We start from the raw sequence: 19,776 nt of genomic DNA, 5'->3' as shown, positions 1-19,776 counted from the left end.
TCTCTTTCGAGAATAAGTGCTTATAAAAGTCTTCAACAGCAGCACAAATGCCAGTTAAGTCGTTTATTCGGTTACCATTGTCATCTTCGAGCTCCTCTATATAGCTTTTTCCTTGTCTCTGTTTTTCCATCCTCAAAAAAAAGGCTGTGTTCTTTTCTCCCTCTACCGCATACTTGGCCTTGCTCCTGACGATGGCGCCATTACATTCCTCTATTTCATATTTAGATAGTATATTTTTAAGTTCTAATAATCTGTCTATTTTCCAATTAACATCATCATCCGCCTTCTTTAATTCGCTATCTATTAGTTGTTTTATTTTTCTTTCCTTTCTTTTCTTACGCCCATTTCTGCACTTGGCATATTTAATGCTTATTTGCTTAACTCCTTCTTTCACCTGTTCCCACCATCGGCCTGTATCTGTCAGCATACTTGGATCATCTGTCATGGCTTTTAAATATTCCCTAACTCTATATTCATAATCATCGTCTCTAAGTAAGCTATTATTTAAACACCATATTCCTCCTCCCCTCCCTTTTTCCCCTACCCTTATCGTTCCTGTGAGACTCGCATGATCACTTATACTGTTAAAATTGTATGATAATTTACCGATATGATCTATTATATCATTTGCCACCAAACACATATCTATCCTGCTTTGTTTGAGTTCACCCAGTACTACCTGTCGCCGGGAGAACTCCCTTTTATCAGGGTTCTCCCATCTCCATTTATCTACTAAATTATACATTCTATTCATATCTGACAGTTTCTTCCTGGATGTATCCGATCCAAACCTAGTATTCTTGGATGCATCCAGCCTGTCCATCCACACATTCATGTCCCCCAAAAAGATGCAGTTCTTGGAGCAGTGGGGCTTGAGACTATCAAAGAAGAGATTCCTATCTCTTTCAGCATTGGGTGCATAAATGCAGAAAAGCTTAAACAAAACCCTCTGAAAACAAAACTCAATCCCTACCACCCTCCCGTCTTCATCAGTATGACACTGCTTCACCTCTGTAACTGCATGTTTTCTGATTAGTATTGCCACCCCCCTTGCATTTATGGTCCCATTGTTATGAAAAAGAAGCCCTCCCCATAGCTTTTTAACCATTTCTACTGTCTCATCATCCCACCATGTCTCCTGTAGACATATGATGTCTGTATTGCACAGATTAAGTACCCGCTGCATTCTATGTTCAGTTCTCAGCCCGTTTGCATTAAGCGAAGAAAAACTCAAAACCATGATGGAAAAAAAAGAAAAAAAAAAGTAAGCTGGACATAATGTATAGCTTCATAATGTCTATTTCTTTGCGCTTAACCCTTTCTTCTCTCTGGCCTTCCTCTTTAATTTATTAATAAACGCATCGCTTAAATCCAAATCTTCCCCTTCCGAAAAGTCCGATGATACCTGCTGCGACTCCTGGGCTGGATCTCTTTCGGCAGCGCGTTCGTCCATCGGAGGTACAGGACCAGAGGAGAAACCCCCTCTGGTTCTGACTCCACCGCCTGCTCTTCCTCCGCTCCGCATCGGGATCCCTTCCCTGCGACCTCTGCTGACTCTGGGCCCCGCTGAAGAAGGGAGCTCGTCCATGGGGGAAGTGGCATGGCCATCGGGTGATGGGGCTGCATCCATGCTCTCCCCAGCATCTCCCTCTGCCGACGAGTGGGATGCAGCTGCGCTGCGGCTCACCTCCGGCTCCCCCCCTGCAGTCTGGGGGCCACGTCCGTCCTCCTTCTCCTCCCCCTCTGCCATCAGCGTCTCCCTCTTCTCCTCGCTCTCGGCCGATGACGGGGTCTCCTCCCGCTCCTCTCTCTCCCCTGCCGGTGCTTCCCTCATCTCCTCTTCCACCTCCTCCTCCTCATCAACTTCTGCATGGAACTCCTCCGTGCACTCCCTCGCAAAGTGTCCTTGTTTCAGGCATTTATAGCAGTGGAAGTCCGGACACTCCCTCATAATGTGTCCCGGTTGGATGCACAGTCTACACACTTTGACTTGTTTGTCATGGATCACTCTAAAGTGATCCATGCCCTGTATTGTTTCGAACTTTGTGGAGTAAGGCAGCGATGATACTCCCTGCGGGAATCTCACTCTGACAAAGCGAGTGCCTTCCGCGATGTCAGTCCCAGGCCACACCCTCCTCTTTATAGGGGAGACGGCAGACACACCCCAAAGTGCCAGTTTGTCCAGAATTTCTTCGTCCGTGATGTAAACTGGCAACGACATGAATGATACCACCATCTCGATGTTGTTCATTTCTCTGGCGGTGATCGTGTTGTTTCCGACTTTCAAACCCTCCATTAATCTTTCTTTCCCAGCCGCATCTTTCATAGTCAGTTCGTACTTCTTGAAGGTCTTGAACCTGCACCCAATTACTATTCCGCATTTCTCCTTTGTTATCCTCAGCAAATCCATCGTCGAAAGTTTGTCCTCCCCCTCTATTTCCACCTCAATAGTCAGATCCTTCTCATAGGTTCGGTCGACCTTCTCATTGTCTGCATTCCGTTTGCCATTGTTCAAAGCCATGTCGTCCGTCCGTTACAAACTCCCCCCAAACAGCGAAGCTGCTGGGGGGGGGGAGGTGGTTCCTCCACTCTCTTTTCAGGAGGTTTGTAGCCTGATCTTTCCTTCTCCTTCCTCCACCACGTGCTCCCTGGTGTCCTGCTCAAACAAACTGCCACGTCACACTTCCTGCACAAACAGGAAGTCAGAGCGCCTCCAGGCTGGTATGGCCGTAAGCAGAAGCTGCAGCTTGAAATACCTATTATATGGAGTTGAAGATAAGTCATAGAATATAAGTCATTGATTTGTTGGTTTTATTTGTTGGAGTTAAAGTGCCTTAACCATGTGCAAAACACTTTAGGACGTGAGCTGTCGCTGTTACCACGTTGAAATATGTATAGGTAGATTAAGCGAGAGCGCTCTCTGCTGGTTGAAAATGCTTACAGCACCTGGTATTCCGAGGCGGTCTCCCATCCAAGTACTAACCAGGCCCGACCCTGCTTAGCTTCCGAGATCAGACGAGATCGGGCGCATCCAGGCTGGTATGGCCGTAAGCAGAATCTGCTGCTTGAAATACCTCTTATATGGAGTTGAAGATAAGTCATAGAATATAAGTCATTGATTTGTTGGTTTTATTTGTTGGAGTTAAAGTGCCTTAACCATGTGCAAAACACTTTAGGACGTGAGCTGTCGCTGTTACCACGTTGAAATATGTGTGGGTAGATTAAGCGAGAGCGCTCTCTGCTGGTTGAAAAAGCTTACAGTACCTGATATTCCCAGGCGGTCTCCCATCCAAGTACTAACCAGGCCCGACCCTGCTTAGCTTCCGAGATCAGACGAGATCGGGCGCATCCAGGCTGGTATGGCCGTAAGCAGAAGCAGCAGCTTGAAATACCTCTTATATGGAGTTGAAGATAAGTCATATAATATAAGTCATTGATTTGTTGGTGATAATAATTTAGAAGCGCTTATTTGTTGGAGTTAAAGTGCCTTAACCATGTGCAAAACACTTTAGGACGTGAGCTGTCGCTGTTACCACGTTGAAATATGTGTGGGTAGATTAAGCGAGAGCGCTCTCTGCTGGTTGAAAATGCTTACAGCACCTGGTATTCCCAGGCGGTCTCCCATCCAAGTACTAACCAGGCCAGACCCTGCTTAGCTTCCGAGATCAGACAAGATCGGGCACGTCCAGGCTGGTATGGCCGTAAGCAGACGCTGCTGCTTGAAATACCTCTTATATGGAGTTGAAGATAAGTCATATAATATAAGTCATTGATTTGTTGGTGATAATAATTTAGAAGCGCTTATTTGTTGGAGTTAAAGTGCCTTAACCATGTGAAAAACACTTTTGGACGTGAGCTGTCGCTCTTACCACGTTGAAATATGTGTGGGTAGATTAAGCGAGAGCGCTCTCTGCTGGTTGAAAAAGCTTACAGCACCTGGTATTCCCAGGCGGTCTCCCATCCAAGTACTAACCAGGCCCGACCCTGCTTAGCTTCCGAGATCAGACGAGATCGGGCGCATCCAGGCTGGTATGGCCGTAAGCAGAAGCTGCAGCTTGAAATACCTCTTATATGGAGTTGAAGATAAGTCATATAATATAAGTCATTGATTTGTTGGTTTTATTTGTTGGAGTTAAAGTGCCTTAACCATGTGCAAAACACTTTTGGACGTGAGCTGTCGCTGTTACCACGTTGAAATATGTGTGGCTAGATTAAGCGAGACCGTTCTCTGCTGGTCGAAAAAGCTTACAGCACCTGGTATTCCCAGGCGGTCTCCCATCCAAGTACTAACCAGGCCCGACCCTGCTTAGCTTCCGAGATCAGATGAGATCGGGCGCATCTAGGCTGGTATGGCCGTAAGCTGAAGTTGCAGTTTGAAATACCTCTTATATGGAGTTGAAGATAAGTCATATAATATAAGTCATTGATTTCTTGGTGATAATAATTTAGAAGCACTTATTTGTTGGAGTTAAAGTGCCTTAACCATGTGCAAAACACTTTAGGACATGAGCTGTCGCTGTTACCACGTTGAAATATGTGTGGGTAGATTAAGCGAGAGCGCTCTCTGCTGGTTGAAAAAGCTTACAGCACCTGGTATTCCCAGGCGGTCTCCCATCCAAGTACTAACCAGGCCCGACCCTGCTTAGCTTCCGAGATCAGACGAGATCGGGCGCATCCAGGCTGGTATGGCCGTAAGCAGAAGCTGCAGCTTGAAATACCTCTGATATGGAGTTGAAGATAAGTCATAGAATATAAGTCATTGATTTGTTGGTTTTATTTGTTGGAGTTAAAGTGCCTTAACCATGTGCAAAACACTTTAGGACGTGAGCTGTCGCTGTTACCACGTTGAAATATGTGTGGGTAGATTAAGCGTGAGCGCTCTCTGCTGGTTGAAAAAGCTTACAGCACCTGGTATTCCCAGGCGGTCTCCCATCCAAGTACTAACAAGGCCTGACCCTGCTTAGCTTCCGAGATCAGACGAGATCGGGCACATTCAGGCTGGTATGGCCGTAAGCAGAAGCTGCAGCTTGAAATACCTATTATATGGAGTTGAAGATAAGTCATAGAATATAAGTCATTGATTTGTTGGTTTTATTTGTTGGAGTTAAAGTGCCTTAACCATGTGCAAAACACTTTAGGACGTGAGCTGTCGCTGTTACCACGTTGAAATATGTGTGGCTAGATTAAGCAAGACCGTTCTCTGCTGGTTGAAAAAGCTTACAGCACCTGGTATTCCCAGTCGGTCTCCCATCCAAGTACTAACCAGGCCCGACCCTGCTTAGCTTCCGAGATCAGACTAGATCGGGCTCATCCAGGCTGGTATGGCCGTAAGCAGAAGCTGCAGCTTGAAATACCTCTGATATGGAGTTGAAGATAAGTCATAGAATATAAGTCATTGATTTGTTGGTTTTATTTGTTGGAGTTAAAGTGCCTTAACCATGTGCAAAACACTTTAGGACGAGAGCTGTCGCTCTTACCACGTTGAAATATGTGTGGGTAGATTAAGCGAGAGCGCTCTCTGCTGGTTGAAAAAGCTTACAGCACCTGGTATTCCCAGGCGGTCTCCCATCCAAGTACTAACCAGGCCCGACCCTGCTTAGCTTCCGAGATCAGACGAGATCGGGCGCATCCAGGCTGGTATGGCCGTAAGCTGAAGCTGCAGCTTGAAATACTTCTTATATGGAGTTGAAGATAAGTATATAATACAAGTCATTGATTTGTTGGTGATAATAATTTAGAAGCGCTTATTTGTTGGAGTTAAAGTGCCTTAACCATGTGCAAAACACTTTAGGACGTGAGCTGTCGCTCTTACCACGTTGAAATATGTGTGGGTAGATTAAGCGAGAGCGCTCTCTGCTGGTTGAAAAAGCTTACAGCACCTGGTATTCCCAGGCGGTCTCCCATCCAAGTACTAACCAGGCCCGACCCTGCTTAGCTTCCGAGATCAGACGAGATCGGGCGCATCCAGGCTGGTATGGCTGTAAGCAGAAGCTGCAGCTTGAAATACCTCTTATATGGAGTTGAAGATAAGTCATAGCATATAAGTCATTGATTTGTTGGTTTTATTTGTTGGAGTTAAAGTGCCTTAACCATGTGCAAAACCCTTTAGGACGTGAGCTGTCGCTGTTACCACGTTGAAATATGTGTGGGTAGATTAAGCGAGAGCGCTCTCTGCTGGTTGAAAAAGCTTACAGCACCTGATATTCCCAGGCGGTCTCCCATCCAAGTACTAACCAGGCCCGACCCTGCTTAGCTTCCGAGATCAGACGAGATCGGGCGCATCCAGGCTGGTATGGCCGTAAGCTGAAGCTGCAGCTTGAAATACCTCTTATATGGAGTTGAAGATAAGTCATAGAATATAAGTCATTGATTTGTTGGTTTTATTTGTTGGAGTTAAAGTGCCTTAACCATGTGCAAAACACTTTAGGACGTGAGCTGTCGCTGTTACCACGTTGAAATATGTGTGGGTAGATTAAGCGAGAGCGCTCTCTGCTGGTTGAAAAAGCTTACAGCACCTGATATTCCCAGGCGGTCTCCCATCCAAGTACTAACCAGGCCCGACCCTGCTTAGCTTCCGAGATCAGACGAGATCGGGCGCATCCAGGCTGGTATGGCCGTAAGCTGAAGCTGCAGCTTGAAATACCTCTTATATGGAGTTGAAGATAAGTCATATAATATAAGTCATTGATTTGTTGGTGATAATAATTTAGAAGCGCTTATTTGTTGGAGTTAAAGTGCCTTAACCATGTGAAAAACACTTTTGGACGTGAGCTGTCGCTGTTACCACGTTGAAATATGTGTGGGTAGATTAAGCGAGAGCACTCTCTGCTGGTTGAAAAAGCTTACAGCACCTGGTATTCCCAGGCGGTCTCCCATCCAAGTACTAACCAGGCCCGACCCTGCTTAGCTTCCGAGATCAGACGAGATCGGGCGCATCCATGCTGGTATGGCCGTAAGCAGAAGCTGCAGCTTGAAATACCTCTTATATGGAGTTGAAGATAAGTCATAGAATATAAGTCATTGATTTGTTGGTTTTATTTGTTGGAGTTAAAGTGCCTTAACCATGTGCAAAACACTTTTGGACGTGAGCTGTCGCTCTTACCACGTTGAAATATGTGTGGGTAGATTAAGCGAGAGCGCTCTCTGCTGGTTGAAAAAGCTTACAGCACCTGGTATTCCCAGGCGGTCTCCCATCCAGGTACTAACCAGGCCCTACCCTGCTTAGCTTCCGAGATCAGACGAGATCGGGCGCATCCAGGCTGGTATGGCCATAAGCTGAAGCTGCAGCTTGAAATACTTCTTATATGGAGTTGAAGATAAGTCATATAATACAAGTCATTGATTTGTTGGTGATAATAATTTAGAAGCGCTTATTTGTTGGAGTTAAAGTGCCTTAACCATGTGCAAAACACTTTAGGACGTGAGCTGTCGCTGTTACCACGTTGAAATATGTGTAGGTAGATTAAGCGAGAGCGCTCTCTGCTGGTTGAAAATGCTTACAGCACCTGGTATTCCGAGGCGGTCTCCCATCCAAGTACTAACCGGGCCCGACCCTGCTTAGCTTCCGAGATCAGAGGAGATCGGGCGCATCCAGGCTGGTATGGCCGTAAGCTGAAGTTGCAGCTTGAAATACCTCTTATATGGAGTTGAAGATAAGTCATATAATATAAGTCATTGATTTGTTGGTGATAATAATTTAGAAGCACTTATTTGTTGGAGTTAAAGTGCCTTAACCATGTGCAAAACACTTTAGGACATGAGCTGTCGCTGTTACCACGTTGAAATATGTGTGGGTAGATTAAGCGAGAGCGCTCTCTGCTGGTTGAAAAAGCTTACAGCACCTGGTATTCCCAGGCGGTCTCCCATCCAAGTACTAACCAGGCCCGACCCTGCTTAGCTTCCGAGATCAGGGGCCTGTACTACGAAGCGGGATTTGGGGTTAGCGAGGTAACTTCAGGTTTAACCCTGGGTTTTCAGGACTACGACGGTGGTTCACTTCTTATCGGGGCACATCGCCATGGTAACTTATGCTGAACCGCTAACCTGCTCCGGAGCAGGTTATGTTCGAGATACAGATCGCCGGGTGTAAAAGCACCGCCCACTGACCAATCAGCTCTCTTGGAAAATGGCATGCCCTTTCGAAGAGAATCCAGTGGAGCTTGGTGCGCGGATCGTGAGAGGATCCCTCCGAACAGAACGCGTATTCAGGGCCACCAAAACCCCTTTGCTTTCCCTGTATGAACGATCCAAAAAAATCAAAAAAAAAGGAAAAAAGGAAAAAAAGAAAAAAGAGGTGGAGGAGAAAATAAAAAATAAATCAATCAATGAATAAATAAAACAAATCATCACCCAAAATCCGATGTACAGTCAATCCAAAACTAATACCAATTAAATAAATAAATCAAGAAGAAATCAAAAAGAAGATGCATTTGTAAGGGGATAGCAAAAAGGGATTTTCAATTTCGTCCCTCGAACATTCTGAGAAGTCACTTTAAAATACTAAACACCCCCCTCCTGAAAAAATAAAAAATAAAATAAAATAAATAAAAAAACCCAATTCTTTGGTACAGCATCAGCACAAGTTATCGGTCAACAACAATAGTTATAGAACCAATATATACAGGACTGTCTCAGAAAATTAGAATATTGTGATTTTCTGTAATGCAAACACAAAAACAAAAAAATGTCATACATTTTGGATTCATTACAAATCAACTGAAATATTGCAAGCCTTTTATTATTTTAATATTGCTGATCATGGTTTACAGTTTAAGATTAAGATTCCCAGAATATTCAAATATATGTTTATATCCCTATGAATTTACACATTTATACAGTCAGCGATCTTTTGCCAGCTGTCTTTCCTGCATTTTGCAGCTGCAACTGTGTTGCTTTTTGCCTGTATTATATGCCTATACTCATCATATTTCCGTAAAATTATAGTTTGCTCTTCGCTACTGAAATAAGCGGCTCTGACAGCGGACTTCTCCATGCTTGCGATTGGTCATGCGCTGAAAACACCGCCCCTTTTATGTGCACGCGCTCATATCCAGATTGGAGAAACCTGGGTTGATATACCGAGTTGATAACCACTGTCGTGTGACCGCTTAGCGTGATTGCAATTGTCCCGCTTAGTGAATCTGGATAAGGAAAAGATATCCTGGATATGTTGAACTTGCTTCGTAGTACAGGCCCCAGACGAGATCGGGTGCATCCAGGCTGGTATGGCCGTAAGCAGAAGGTGCAGCTTGAAATACCTCTTATATGGAGTTGAAGATAAGTCATAGAATATAAGTCATTGATTTGTTGGTTTTATTTGTTGGAGTTAAAGTGCCTTAACCATGTGCAAAACACTTTAAGACGTGAGCTGTTGCTGTTACCACGTTGAAATATGTGTGGGTAGATTAAGCGAGAGCGCTCTCTGCTGGTTGAAAATGCTTACAGCACCTGGTATTCCCAGGCGGTCTCCCATCCAAGTACTAACCAGGCCCGACCCTGCTTAGCTTCCGAGATCAGACGAGATCGGGCGCATCCAGGCTGGTATGGCCGTAAGCAGAAGCTGCTGCTTGAAATACCTCTTATATGGAGTTGAAGATAAGTCATATAATATAAGTCATTGATTTGTTGGTGATAATAATTTAGAAGCGTTTATTTGTTGGAGTTAAAGTGCCTTAACCATGTGCAAAACACTTTAGGACGTGAGCTGTCGCTGTTACCACGTTGAAATATGTGTGGGTAGATTAAGCGAGAGCGCTCTCTGCTGGTTGAAAATGCTTACAGCACCTGGTATTCCGAGGCAGTCTCCCATCCAAGTACTAACCAGGCCCGAACCTGCTTAGCTTCCGAGATCAGACGAGATCAGGCGCATCCAGGCTGGTATGGCCGTAAGCAGAATCTGCTGCTTGAAATACCTCTTATATGGAGTTGAAGATAAGTCATAGAATATAAGTCATTGATTTGTTGGTTTTATTTGTTGGAGTTAAAGTGCCTTAACCATGTGCAAAACACTTTAGGACGTGAGCTGTCGCTCTTACCACGTTGAAATATGTGTGGGTAGATTAAGCGAGAGCGCTCTCTGCTGGTTGAAAAAGCTTACAGCACCTGGTATTCCCAGGCGGTCTCCCATCCAAGTACTAACCAGGCCCGACCCTGCTTAGCTTCCGAGATCAGACGAGATCGGGCGCATCCAGGCTGGTATGGCCGTAAGCTGAAGCTGCAGCTTGAAATACTTCTTATATGGAGTTGAAGATAAGTATATAATACAAGTCATTGATTTGTTGGTGATAATAATTTAGAAGCGCTTATTTGTTGGAGTTAAAGTGCCTTAACCATGTGAAAAACACTTTAGGACGTGAGCTGTCGCTGTTACCACGTTGAAATATGTGTGGGTAGATTAAGCGAGAGCGCTCTCTGCTGGTTGAAAAAGCTTACAGCACCTGGTATTCCCAGGCGGTCTCCCATCCAAGTACTAACCAGGCCCGACCCTGCTTAGCTTCCGAGATCAGACGAGATCGGGCGCATCCATGCTGGTATGGCCGTAAGCAGAAGCTGCAGCTTGAAATACCTCTTATATGGAGTTGAAGATAAGTCATAGAATATAAGTCATTGATTTGTTGGTTTTATTTGTTGGAGTTAAAGTGCCTTAACCATGTGCAAAACACTTTTGGACGTGAGCTGTCGCTCTTACCACGTTGAAATATGTGTGGGTAGATTAAGCGAGAGCGCTCTCTGCTGGTTGAAAAAGCTTACAGCACCTGGTATTCCCAGGCGGTCTCCCATCCAGGTACTAACCAGGCCCTACCCTGCTTAGCTTCCGAGATCAGACGAGATCGGGCGCATCCAGGCTGGTATGGCCATAAGCTGAAGCTGCAGCTTGAAATACTTCTTATATGGAGTTGAAGATAAGTCATATAATACAAGTCATTGATTTGTTGGTGATAATAATTTAGAAGCGCTTATTTGTTGGAGTTAAAGTGCCTTAACCATGTGCAAAACACTTTAGGACGTGAGCTGTCGCTGTTACCACGTTGAAATATGTGTAGGTAGATTAAGCGAGAGCGCTCTCTGCTGGTTGAAAATGCTTACAGCACCTGGTATTCCGAGGCGGTCTCCCATCCAAGTACTAACCGGGCCCGACCCTGCTTAGCTTCCGAGATCAGACGAGATCGGGCGCATCCAGGCTGGTATGGCCGTAAGCTGAAGCTGCAGCTTGAAATACCTCTTATATGGAGTTGAAGATAAGTCATATAATATAAGTCATTGATTTGTTGGTTTTATTTGTTGGAGTTAAAGTGCCTTAACCATGTGCAAAACCCTTTAGGACGTGAGCTGTCGCTGTTACCACGTTGAAATATGTGTGGGTAGATTAATCGAGAGCGCTCTCTGCTGGTTGAAAAAGCTTACAGCACCTGATATTCCCAGGCGGTCTCCCATCCAAGTACTAACCAGGCCCGACCCTGCTTAGCTTCCGAGATCAGACGAGATCGGGCGCATCCAGGCTGGTATGGCCGTAAGCTGAAGCTGCAGCTTGAAATACCTCTTATATGGAGTTGAAGATAAGTCATAGAATATAAGTCATTGATTTGTTGGTTTTATTTGTTGGAGTTAAAGTGCCTTAACCATGTGCAAAACACTTTAGGACGTGAGCTGTCGCTGTTACCACGTTGAAATATGTGTGGGTAGATTAAGCGAGAGCGCTCTCTGCTGGTTGAAAAAGCTTACAGCACCTGATATTCCCAGGCGGTCTCCCATCCAAGTACTAACCAGGCCCGACCCTGCTTAGCTTCCGAGATCAGACGAGATCGGGCGCATCCAGGCTGGTATGGCCGTAAGCTGAAGCTGCAGCTTGAAATACCTCTTATATGGAGTTGAAGATAAGTCATATAATATAAGTCATTGATTTGTTGGTGATAATAATTTAGAAGCGCTTATTTGTTGGAGTTAAAGTGCCTTAACCATGTGCAAAACACTTTAGGACGTGAGCTGTCGCTGTTACCACGTTGAAATATGTGTGGGTAGATTAAGCGAGAGCGCTCTCTGCTGGTTGAAAATGCTTACAGCACCTGGTATTCCCAGGCGGTCTCCCATCCAAGTACTAACCAGGCCCGACCCTGCTTAGCTTCCGAGATCAGACAAGATCAGGCGCATCCAGGCTGGTATGGCCGTAAGCAGAAGCTGCTGCTTGAAATACCTCTTATATGGAGTTGAAGATAAGTCATATAATATAAGTCATTGATTTGTTGGTGATAATAATTTAGAAGCGCTTATTTGTTGGAGTTAAAGTGCCTTAACCATATGAAAAACACTTTTGGACGTGAGCTGTCGCTGTTACCACGTTGAAATATGTGTGGGTAGATTAAGCGAGAGCGCTCTCTGCTGGTTGAAAAAGCTTACAGCACCTGGTATTCCCAGGCGGTCTCCCATCCAAGTACTAACCAGGCCCGACCCTGCTTAGCTTCCGAGATCAGACGAGATCGGGCGCATCCATGCTGGTATGGCCGTAAGCAGAAGCTGCAGCTTGAAATACCTCTTATATGGAGTTGAAGATAAGTCATAGAATATAAGTCATTGATTTGTTGGTTTTATTTGTTGGAGTTAAAGTGCCTTAACCATGTGCAAAACACTTTTGGACGTGAGCTGTCGCTCTTACCACGTTGAAATATGTGTGGGTAGATTAAGCGAGAGCGCTCTCTGCTGGTTGAAAAAGCTTACAGCACCTGGTATTCCCAGGCGGTCTCCCATCCAGGTACTAACCAGGCCCTACCCTGCTTAGCTTCCGAGATCAGACGAGATCGGGCGCATCCAGGCTGGTATGGCCATAAGCTGAAGCTGCAGCTTGAAATACTTCTTATATGGAGTTGAAGATAAGTCATATAATACAAGTCATTGATTTGTTGGTGATAATAATTTAGAAGCGCTTATTTGTTGGAGTTAAAGTGCCTTAACCATGTGCAAAACACTTTAGGACGTGAGCTGTCGCTGTTACCACGTTGAAATATGTGTAGGTAGATTAAGCGAGAGCGCTCTCTGCTGGTTGAAAATGCTTACAGCACCTGGTATTCCGAGGCGGTCTCCCATCCAAGTACTAACCGGGCCCGACCCTGCTTAGCTTCCGAGATCAGAGGAGATCGGGCGCATCCAGGCTGGTATGGCCGTAAGCTGAAGTTGCAGCTTGAAATACCTCTTATATGGAGTTGAAGATAAGTCATATAATATAAGTCATTGATTTGTTGGTGATAATAATTTAGAAGCACTTATTTGTTGGAGTTAAAGTGCCTTAACCATGTGCAAAACACTTTAGGACATGAGCTGTCGCTGTTACCACGTTGAAATATGTGTGGGTAGATTAAGCGAGAGCGCTCTCTGCTGGTTGAAAAAGCTTACAGCACCTGGTATTCCCAGGCGGTCTCCCATCCAAGTACTAACCAGGCCCGACCCTGCTTAGCTTCCGAGATCAGGGGCCTGTACTACGAAGCGGGATTTGGGGTTAGCGAGGTAACTTCAGGTTTAACCCTGGGTTTTCAGGACTACGACGGTGGTTCACTTCTTATCGGGGCACATCGCCATGGTAACTTATGCTGAACCGCTAACCTGCTCCGGAGCAGGTTATGTTCGAGATACAGATCGCCGGGTGTAAAAGCACCGCCCACTGACCAATCAGCTCTCTTGGAAAATGGCATGCCCTTTCGAAGAGAATCCAGTGGAGCTTGGTGCGCGGATCGTGAGAGGATCCCTCCGAACAGAACGCGTATTCAGGGCCACCAAAACCCCTTTGCTTTCCCTGTATGAACGATCCAAAAAAATCAAAAAAAAAGGAAAAAAGGAAAAAAAGAAAAAAGAGGTGGAGGAGAAAATAAAAAATAAATCAATCAATGAATAAATAAAACAAATCATCACCCAAAATCCGATGTACAGTCAATCCAAAACTAATACCAATTAAATAAATAAATCAAGAAGAAATCAAAAAGAAGATGCATTTGTAAGGGGATAGCAAAAAAGGGATTTTCAATTTCGTCCCTCGAACATTCTGAGAAGTCACTTTAAAATACTAAACACCCCCCTCCTGAAAAAATAAAAAATAAAATAAAATAAATAAAAAAACCCAATTCTTTGGTACAGCATCAGCACAAGTTATCGGTCAACAACAATAGTTATAGAACCAATATATACAGGACTGTCTCAGAAAATTAGAATATTGTGATTTTCTGTAATGCAAACACAAAAACAAAAAAATGTCATACATTTTGGATTCATTACAAATCAACTGAAATATTGCAAGCCTTTTATTATTTTAATATTGCTGATCATGGTTTACAGTTTAAGATTAAGATTCCCAGAATATTCAAATATATGTTTATATCCCTATGAATTTACACATTTATACAGTCAGCGATCTTTTGCCAGCTGTCTTTCCTGCATTTTGCAGCTGCAACTGTGTTGCTTTTTGCCTGTATTATATGCCTATACTCATCATATTTCCGTAAAATTATAGTTTGCTCTTCGCTACTGAAATAAGCGGCTCTGACAGCGGACTTCTCCATGCTTGCGATTGGTCATGCGCTGAAAACACCGCCCCTTTTATGTGCACGCGCTCATATCCAGATTGGAGAAACCTGGGTTGATATACCGAGTTGATAACCACTGTCGTGTGACCGCTTAGCGTGATTGCAATTGTCCCGCTTAGTGAATCTGGATAAGGAAAAGATATCCTGGATATGTTGAACTTGCTTCGTAGTACAGGCCCCAGACGAGATCGGGTGCATCCAGGCTGGTATGGCCGTAAGCAGAAGCTGCAGCTTGAAATACCTCTTATATGGAGTTGAAGATAAGTCATAGAATATAAGTCATTGATTTGTTGGTTTTATTTGTTGGAGTTAAAGTGCCTTAACCATGTGCAAAACACTTTAAGACGTGAGCTGTTGCTGTTACCACGTTGAAATATGTGTGGGTAGATTAAGCGAGAGCGCTCTCTGCTGGTTGAAAATGCTTACAGCACCTGGTATTCCCAGGCGGTCTCCCATCCAAGTACTAACCAGGCCCGACCCTGCTTAGCTTCCGAGATCAGACGAGATCGGGCGCATCCAGGCTGGTATGGCCGTAAGCAGAAGCTGCTGCTTGAAATACCTCTTATATGGAGTTGAAGATAAGTCATATAATATAAGTCATTGATTTGTTGGTGATAATAATTTAGAAGCGTTTATTTGTTGGAGTTAAAGTGCCTTAACCATGTGCAAAACACTTTAGGACGTGAGCTGTCGCTGTTACCACGTTGAAATATGTGTGGGTAGATTAAGCGAGAGCTCTCTCTGCTGGTTGAAAATGCTTACAGCACCTGGTATTCCGAGGCAGTCTCCCATCCAAGTACTAACCAGGCCCGAACCTGCTTAGCTTCCGAGATCAGACGAGATCAGGCGCATCCAGGCTGGTATGGCCGTAAGCAGAATCTGCTGCTTGAAATACCTCTTATATGGAGTTGAAGATAAGTCATAGAATATAAGTCATTGATTTGTTGGTTTTATTTGTTGGAGTTAAAGTGCCTTAACCATGTGCAAAACACTTTAGGACGTGAGCTGTCGCTCTTACCACGTTGAAATATGTGTGGGTAGATTAAGCGAGAGCGCTCTCTGCTGGTTGAAAAAGCTTACAGCACCTGGTATTCCCAGGCGGTCTCCCATCCAAGTACTAACCAGGCCCGACCCTGCTTAGCTTCCGAGATCAGACGAGATCGGGCGCATCCAGGCTGGTATGGCCGTAAGCTGAAGCTGCAGCTTGAAATACTTCTTATATGGAGTTGAAGATAAGTATATAATACAAGTCATTGATTTGTTGGTGATAATAATTTAGAAGCGCTTATTTGTTGGAGTTAAAGTGCCTTAACCATGTGAAAAACACTTTAGGACGTGAGCTGTCGCTGTTACCACGTTGAAATATGTGTGGGTAGATTAAGCGAGAGCGCTCTCTGCTGGTTGAAAAAGCTTACAGCACCTGGTATTCCCAGGCGGTCTCCCATCCAAGTACTAACCAGGCCCGACCCTGCTTAGCTTCCGAGATCAGACGAGATCGGGCGCATCCATGCTGGTATGGCCGTAAGCAGAAGCTGCAGCTTGAAATACCTCTTATATGGAGTTGAAGATAAGTCATAGAATATAAGTCATTGATTTGTTGGTTTTATTTGTTGGAGTTAAAGTGCCTTAACCATGTGCAAAACACTTTTGGACGTGAGCTGTCGCTCTTACCACGTTGAAATATGTGTGGGTAGATTAAGCGAGAGCGCTCTCTGCTGGTTGAAAAAGCTTACAGCACCTGGTATTCCCAGGCGGTCTCCCATCCAGGTACTAACCAGGCCCTACCTTGCTTAGCTTCCGAGATCAGACGAGATCGGGCGCATCCAGGCTGGTATGGCCATAAGCTGAAGCTGCAGCTTGAAATACTTCTTATATGGAGTTGAAGATAAGTCATATAATACAAGTCATTGATTTGTTGGTGATAATAATTTAGAAGCGCTTATTTGTTGGAGTTAAAGTGCCTTAACCATGTGCAAAACACTTTAGGACGTGAGCTGTCGCTGTTACCACGTTGAAATATGTGTAGGTAGATTAAGCGAGAGCGCTCTCTGCTGGTTGAAAATGCTTACAGCACCTGGTATTCCGAGGCGGTCTCCCATCCAAGTACTAACCGGGCCCGACCCTGCTTAGCTTCCGAGATCAGACGAGATCGGGCGCATCCAGGCTGGTATGGCCGTAAGCTGAAGCTGCAGCTTGAAATACCTCTTATATGGAGTTGAAGATAAGTCATATAATATAAGTCATTGATTTGTTGGTGATAATAATTTAGAAGCACTTATTTGTTGGAGTTAAAGTGCCTTAACCATGTGCAAAACACTTTAGGACATGAGCTGTCGCTGTTACCACGTTGAAATATGTGTGGGTAGATTAAGCGAGAGCGCTCTCTGCTGGTTGAAAAAGCTTACAGCACCTGGTATTCCCAGGCGGTCTCCCATCCAAGTACTAACCAGGCCCGACCCTGCTTAGCTTCCGAGATCAGGGGCCTGTACTACGAAGCGGGATTTGGGGTTAGCGAGGTAACTTCAGGTTTAACCCTGGGTTTTCAGGACTACGACGGTGGTTCACTTCTTATCGGGGCACATCGCCATGGTAACTTATGCTGAACCGCTAACCTGCTCCGGAGCAGGTTATGTTCGAGATACAGATCGCCGGGTGTAAAAGCACCGCCCACTGACCAATCAGCTCTCTTGGAAAATGGCATGCCCTTTCGAAGAGAATCCAGTGGAGCTTGGTGCGCGGATCGTGAGAGGATCCCTCCGAACAGAACGCGTATTCAGGGCCACCAAAACCCCTTTGCTTTCCCTGTATGAACGATCCAAAAAAATCAAAAAAAAGGAAAAAAGGAAAAAAAGAAAAAAGAGGTGGAGGAGAAAATAAAAAATAAATCAATCAATGAATAAATAAAACAAATCATCACCCAAAATCCGATGTACAGTCAATCCAAAACTAATACCAATTAAAGCTGCAAGCAGCGATGAACGGGCCCTCGCACTCACGGCCACCGCCCCCCATAAGCATATCAGAAATGACACCACCCACGACTTCCTAGGTCAAACCATTCAAAAGTTATGGAAGAGAAAAATATTCTAGGGGGCACTGTTGAGCCGTTAGGCCACGCCCGTTAAGGCAAACCATGAAATATCAAATTTATCGCCAGGCCTGGCTTGCATGCCAAATTTGGTGCCTTTTGGGGAACTATCAAATATGGACCAATCAGATGAAGGGGGGGTGCGCTTGTTGGCGTCTAGCGTCGCCACGGTAACACTTTTGAAAGAGAAAAGTAATGCGTGTAGTCGCAGGATGGAGACGCACATTTTGATGTATAACAAATCTGGGTTCACGATACGGTTCGGGCTGAATTAATTCTCGAAGGAATGGCATATATTGCTCCAAAATTAGGCGATTAATTCAGATTGTTCAAAATGGCCGACTTCCTGTTCGGTTTCGGCCATGGCGTCAGGAGACTTTTCTTTAAGTTGCGACATGATACAGGTGTGTACCGATTTTCGTTCATGTACGTCAAACCGTATTATGGGGCTTGAGGTGCAAAGTTTTTTCTGTCTGAACCAACCAGATGAAGGGTGGGCGCGCTTTTTGGCGTCTAGCATCGCCACGGTAATGCTTTTGAAAGAGAAAAGTAATGCGTGTTGTCGCAGGATGGAGACGCACATTTTGATGTATAACACACTTGGGTGCACGTTACGGTTCGGGCTGAATTAACTGCCGAAGGAATGGCATAAATTGCACCAAAGTGACACGATTAATTCAAAATGGCTGACTTCCTGTTTGGTTTCGGCCATGTCGCCAAGAGACTTTTCTTTAAGTTGTGTACTGATACAGGTGTGTAGCGATTTTCGTGCATGTACGTCAAACCCTATTGTGGGGCTTGAGGCACAAAGTTTTCCGGGGGGCGCTGTTGAGCCATTTTGCCACGCCCATTAATGTAAACCATTAAATATCAAATTTTTCGCCAGGCCTGCCTTGCATGCAAAATTTGGTGACTTTTTGGGCACGTTTAGGGGGGCAAAAAGGCTCTCCTTTCGTCAGAAGAAAAAAGAAAAAAAATTCCTACAGATACAATAGGGCCTTCGCACTGAAGGTGCTCGGGCCCTAATTAAATAAATAAATCAAGAAGAAATCAAAAAGAAGATGCATTTGTAAGGGGATAGCAAAAAAGGGATTTTCAATTTCGTCCCTCGAACATTCTGAGAAGTCACTTTAAAATACTAAACACCCCCCTCCTGAAAAAATAAAAAATAAAATAAAATAAATAAAAAAACCCAATTCTTTGGTACAGCATCAGCACAAGTTATCGGTCAACAACAATAGTTATAGAACCAATATATACAGGACTGTCTCAGAAAATTAGAATATTGTGATTTTCTGTAATGCAAACACAAAAACAAAAAAATGTCATACATTCTGGATTCATTACAAATCAACTGAAATATTGCAAGCCTTTTATTATTTTAATATTGCTGATCATGGTTTACAGTTTAAGATTAAGATTCCCAGAATATTCAAATATATGTTTATATCCCTATGAATTTACACATTTACACAGTCAGCGATCTTTTGCCAGCTGTCTTTCCTGCATTTTGCAGCTGCAACTGTGTTGCTTTTTGCCTGTATTATATGCCTATACTCATCATATTTCCGTAATATTATAGTTTGCTCTTCGCTACTGAAATAAGCGGCTCTGACAGCGGACTTCTCCATGCTTGCGATTGGTCATGCGCTGAAAACACCGCCCCTTTTATGTGCACGCGCTCATATCCAGATTGGAGAAACCTGGGTTGATATACCGAGTTGATAACCACTGTCGTGTGACCGCTTAGCGTGATTGCAATTGTCCCGCTTAGTGAATCTGGATAAGGAAAAGATATCCTGGATATGTTGAACTTGCTTCGTAGTACAGGCCCCAGACGAGATCGGGTGCATCCAGGCTGGTATGGCCGTAAGCAGAAGCTGCAGCTTGAAATACCTCTTATATGGAGTTGAAGATAAGTCATAGAATATAAGTCATTGATTTGTTGGTTTTATTTGTTGGAGTTAAAGTGCCTTAACCATGTGCAAAACACTTTAGGACGTGAGCTGTTGCTGTTACCACGTTGAAATATGTGTGGGTAGATTAAGCGAGAGCGCTCTCTGCTGGTTGAAAATGCTTACAGCACCTGGTATTCCCAGGCGGTCTCCCATCCAAGTACTAACC

The 19,776-nt window shown here is 44.4% G+C and overlaps 34 non-coding genes across 34 annotated transcripts in view; all 34 read right to left on the bottom strand.

Moving 5' to 3' along the window:
• Positions 1-2,934: 2,934 nt before the first annotated feature.
• Positions 2,935-3,053, bottom strand: LOC133435185 (5S ribosomal RNA). The gene has a single exon (XR_009779048.1). It is a non-coding gene; the product is annotated as a 5S ribosomal RNA (ribosomal RNA).
• A 199-nt stretch (positions 3,054-3,252) lies between these two features.
• Positions 3,253-3,371, bottom strand: LOC133435209 (5S ribosomal RNA). Its single transcript, XR_009779071.1, has one exon. It is a non-coding gene; the product is annotated as a 5S ribosomal RNA (ribosomal RNA).
• Positions 3,372-3,588: 217 nt separating this feature from the next.
• LOC133434875 (5S ribosomal RNA) lies at positions 3,589-3,707 on the bottom strand. Its single transcript, XR_009778786.1, has one exon. It is a non-coding gene; the product is annotated as a 5S ribosomal RNA (ribosomal RNA).
• Positions 3,708-3,924: 217 nt separating this feature from the next.
• Positions 3,925-4,043, bottom strand: LOC133434980 (5S ribosomal RNA). The gene has a single exon (XR_009778853.1). It is a non-coding gene; the product is annotated as a 5S ribosomal RNA (ribosomal RNA).
• Positions 4,044-4,242: 199 nt separating this feature from the next.
• LOC133435109 (5S ribosomal RNA) lies at positions 4,243-4,361 on the bottom strand. Its single transcript, XR_009778975.1, has one exon. It is a non-coding gene; the product is annotated as a 5S ribosomal RNA (ribosomal RNA).
• Positions 4,362-4,578: 217 nt separating this feature from the next.
• LOC133434979 (5S ribosomal RNA) lies at positions 4,579-4,697 on the bottom strand. The gene has a single exon (XR_009778852.1). It is a non-coding gene; the product is annotated as a 5S ribosomal RNA (ribosomal RNA).
• A 199-nt stretch (positions 4,698-4,896) lies between these two features.
• LOC133434863 (5S ribosomal RNA) lies at positions 4,897-5,015 on the bottom strand. The gene has a single exon (XR_009778775.1). It is a non-coding gene; the product is annotated as a 5S ribosomal RNA (ribosomal RNA).
• A 199-nt stretch (positions 5,016-5,214) lies between these two features.
• Positions 5,215-5,333, bottom strand: LOC133434848 (5S ribosomal RNA). The gene has a single exon (XR_009778761.1). It is a non-coding gene; the product is annotated as a 5S ribosomal RNA (ribosomal RNA).
• Positions 5,334-5,532: 199 nt separating this feature from the next.
• LOC133434978 (5S ribosomal RNA) lies at positions 5,533-5,651 on the bottom strand. The gene has a single exon (XR_009778851.1). It is a non-coding gene; the product is annotated as a 5S ribosomal RNA (ribosomal RNA).
• A 216-nt stretch (positions 5,652-5,867) lies between these two features.
• Positions 5,868-5,986, bottom strand: LOC133435026 (5S ribosomal RNA). The gene has a single exon (XR_009778896.1). It is a non-coding gene; the product is annotated as a 5S ribosomal RNA (ribosomal RNA).
• A 199-nt stretch (positions 5,987-6,185) lies between these two features.
• Positions 6,186-6,304, bottom strand: LOC133435078 (5S ribosomal RNA). The gene has a single exon (XR_009778946.1). It is a non-coding gene; the product is annotated as a 5S ribosomal RNA (ribosomal RNA).
• Positions 6,305-6,503: 199 nt separating this feature from the next.
• Positions 6,504-6,622, bottom strand: LOC133435077 (5S ribosomal RNA). Its single transcript, XR_009778945.1, has one exon. It is a non-coding gene; the product is annotated as a 5S ribosomal RNA (ribosomal RNA).
• Positions 6,623-6,839: 217 nt separating this feature from the next.
• On the bottom strand, positions 6,840-6,958 carry LOC133435172 (5S ribosomal RNA). The gene has a single exon (XR_009779036.1). It is a non-coding gene; the product is annotated as a 5S ribosomal RNA (ribosomal RNA).
• Positions 6,959-7,157: 199 nt separating this feature from the next.
• On the bottom strand, positions 7,158-7,276 carry LOC133435070 (5S ribosomal RNA). The gene has a single exon (XR_009778938.1). It is a non-coding gene; the product is annotated as a 5S ribosomal RNA (ribosomal RNA).
• A 217-nt stretch (positions 7,277-7,493) lies between these two features.
• Positions 7,494-7,612, bottom strand: LOC133435355 (5S ribosomal RNA). The gene has a single exon (XR_009779211.1). It is a non-coding gene; the product is annotated as a 5S ribosomal RNA (ribosomal RNA).
• A 1,823-nt stretch (positions 7,613-9,435) lies between these two features.
• On the bottom strand, positions 9,436-9,554 carry LOC133435037 (5S ribosomal RNA). The gene has a single exon (XR_009778907.1). It is a non-coding gene; the product is annotated as a 5S ribosomal RNA (ribosomal RNA).
• A 217-nt stretch (positions 9,555-9,771) lies between these two features.
• Positions 9,772-9,890, bottom strand: LOC133435324 (5S ribosomal RNA). Its single transcript, XR_009779181.1, has one exon. It is a non-coding gene; the product is annotated as a 5S ribosomal RNA (ribosomal RNA).
• Positions 9,891-10,089: 199 nt separating this feature from the next.
• On the bottom strand, positions 10,090-10,208 carry LOC133434977 (5S ribosomal RNA). Its single transcript, XR_009778850.1, has one exon. It is a non-coding gene; the product is annotated as a 5S ribosomal RNA (ribosomal RNA).
• A 216-nt stretch (positions 10,209-10,424) lies between these two features.
• Positions 10,425-10,543, bottom strand: LOC133435171 (5S ribosomal RNA). The gene has a single exon (XR_009779035.1). It is a non-coding gene; the product is annotated as a 5S ribosomal RNA (ribosomal RNA).
• Positions 10,544-10,742: 199 nt separating this feature from the next.
• Positions 10,743-10,861, bottom strand: LOC133435069 (5S ribosomal RNA). The gene has a single exon (XR_009778937.1). It is a non-coding gene; the product is annotated as a 5S ribosomal RNA (ribosomal RNA).
• A 217-nt stretch (positions 10,862-11,078) lies between these two features.
• LOC133435225 (5S ribosomal RNA) lies at positions 11,079-11,197 on the bottom strand. Its single transcript, XR_009779086.1, has one exon. It is a non-coding gene; the product is annotated as a 5S ribosomal RNA (ribosomal RNA).
• A 199-nt stretch (positions 11,198-11,396) lies between these two features.
• Positions 11,397-11,515, bottom strand: LOC133435076 (5S ribosomal RNA). The gene has a single exon (XR_009778944.1). It is a non-coding gene; the product is annotated as a 5S ribosomal RNA (ribosomal RNA).
• Positions 11,516-11,714: 199 nt separating this feature from the next.
• LOC133435074 (5S ribosomal RNA) lies at positions 11,715-11,833 on the bottom strand. Its single transcript, XR_009778942.1, has one exon. It is a non-coding gene; the product is annotated as a 5S ribosomal RNA (ribosomal RNA).
• A 217-nt stretch (positions 11,834-12,050) lies between these two features.
• On the bottom strand, positions 12,051-12,169 carry LOC133435380 (5S ribosomal RNA). The gene has a single exon (XR_009779236.1). It is a non-coding gene; the product is annotated as a 5S ribosomal RNA (ribosomal RNA).
• Positions 12,170-12,386: 217 nt separating this feature from the next.
• On the bottom strand, positions 12,387-12,505 carry LOC133435170 (5S ribosomal RNA). Its single transcript, XR_009779034.1, has one exon. It is a non-coding gene; the product is annotated as a 5S ribosomal RNA (ribosomal RNA).
• Positions 12,506-12,704: 199 nt separating this feature from the next.
• LOC133435068 (5S ribosomal RNA) lies at positions 12,705-12,823 on the bottom strand. Its single transcript, XR_009778936.1, has one exon. It is a non-coding gene; the product is annotated as a 5S ribosomal RNA (ribosomal RNA).
• Positions 12,824-13,040: 217 nt separating this feature from the next.
• Positions 13,041-13,159, bottom strand: LOC133435354 (5S ribosomal RNA). The gene has a single exon (XR_009779210.1). It is a non-coding gene; the product is annotated as a 5S ribosomal RNA (ribosomal RNA).
• Positions 13,160-14,983: 1,824 nt separating this feature from the next.
• LOC133435036 (5S ribosomal RNA) lies at positions 14,984-15,102 on the bottom strand. The gene has a single exon (XR_009778906.1). It is a non-coding gene; the product is annotated as a 5S ribosomal RNA (ribosomal RNA).
• A 217-nt stretch (positions 15,103-15,319) lies between these two features.
• On the bottom strand, positions 15,320-15,438 carry LOC133435323 (5S ribosomal RNA). Its single transcript, XR_009779180.1, has one exon. It is a non-coding gene; the product is annotated as a 5S ribosomal RNA (ribosomal RNA).
• Positions 15,439-15,637: 199 nt separating this feature from the next.
• Positions 15,638-15,756, bottom strand: LOC133434976 (5S ribosomal RNA). Its single transcript, XR_009778849.1, has one exon. It is a non-coding gene; the product is annotated as a 5S ribosomal RNA (ribosomal RNA).
• A 216-nt stretch (positions 15,757-15,972) lies between these two features.
• Positions 15,973-16,091, bottom strand: LOC133435169 (5S ribosomal RNA). Its single transcript, XR_009779033.1, has one exon. It is a non-coding gene; the product is annotated as a 5S ribosomal RNA (ribosomal RNA).
• Positions 16,092-16,290: 199 nt separating this feature from the next.
• Positions 16,291-16,409, bottom strand: LOC133435268 (5S ribosomal RNA). The gene has a single exon (XR_009779127.1). It is a non-coding gene; the product is annotated as a 5S ribosomal RNA (ribosomal RNA).
• A 217-nt stretch (positions 16,410-16,626) lies between these two features.
• LOC133435224 (5S ribosomal RNA) lies at positions 16,627-16,745 on the bottom strand. Its single transcript, XR_009779085.1, has one exon. It is a non-coding gene; the product is annotated as a 5S ribosomal RNA (ribosomal RNA).
• A 2,981-nt stretch (positions 16,746-19,726) lies between these two features.
• LOC133435035 (5S ribosomal RNA) overlaps positions 19,727-19,776 on the bottom strand; it is a 119-nt gene continuing 69 nt past the window's right edge. The window contains exon 1 of the ribosomal RNA XR_009778905.1: positions 19,727-19,776. This exon is cut by the window's right edge and continues 69 nt beyond it. This is a non-coding gene — a ribosomal RNA (5S ribosomal RNA).

The sequence above is a fragment of the Cololabis saira genome, unplaced genomic scaffold (genome assembly GCF_033807715.1).
Source record: "Cololabis saira isolate AMF1-May2022 unplaced genomic scaffold, fColSai1.1 scf052, whole genome shotgun sequence".
Lineage (NCBI taxonomy): Eukaryota > Metazoa > Chordata > Actinopteri > Beloniformes > Belonidae > Cololabis > Cololabis saira.
Note: the sequence above shows the minus strand (reverse complement) of the source record. Positions and strands in the feature narration are given on the sequence as shown.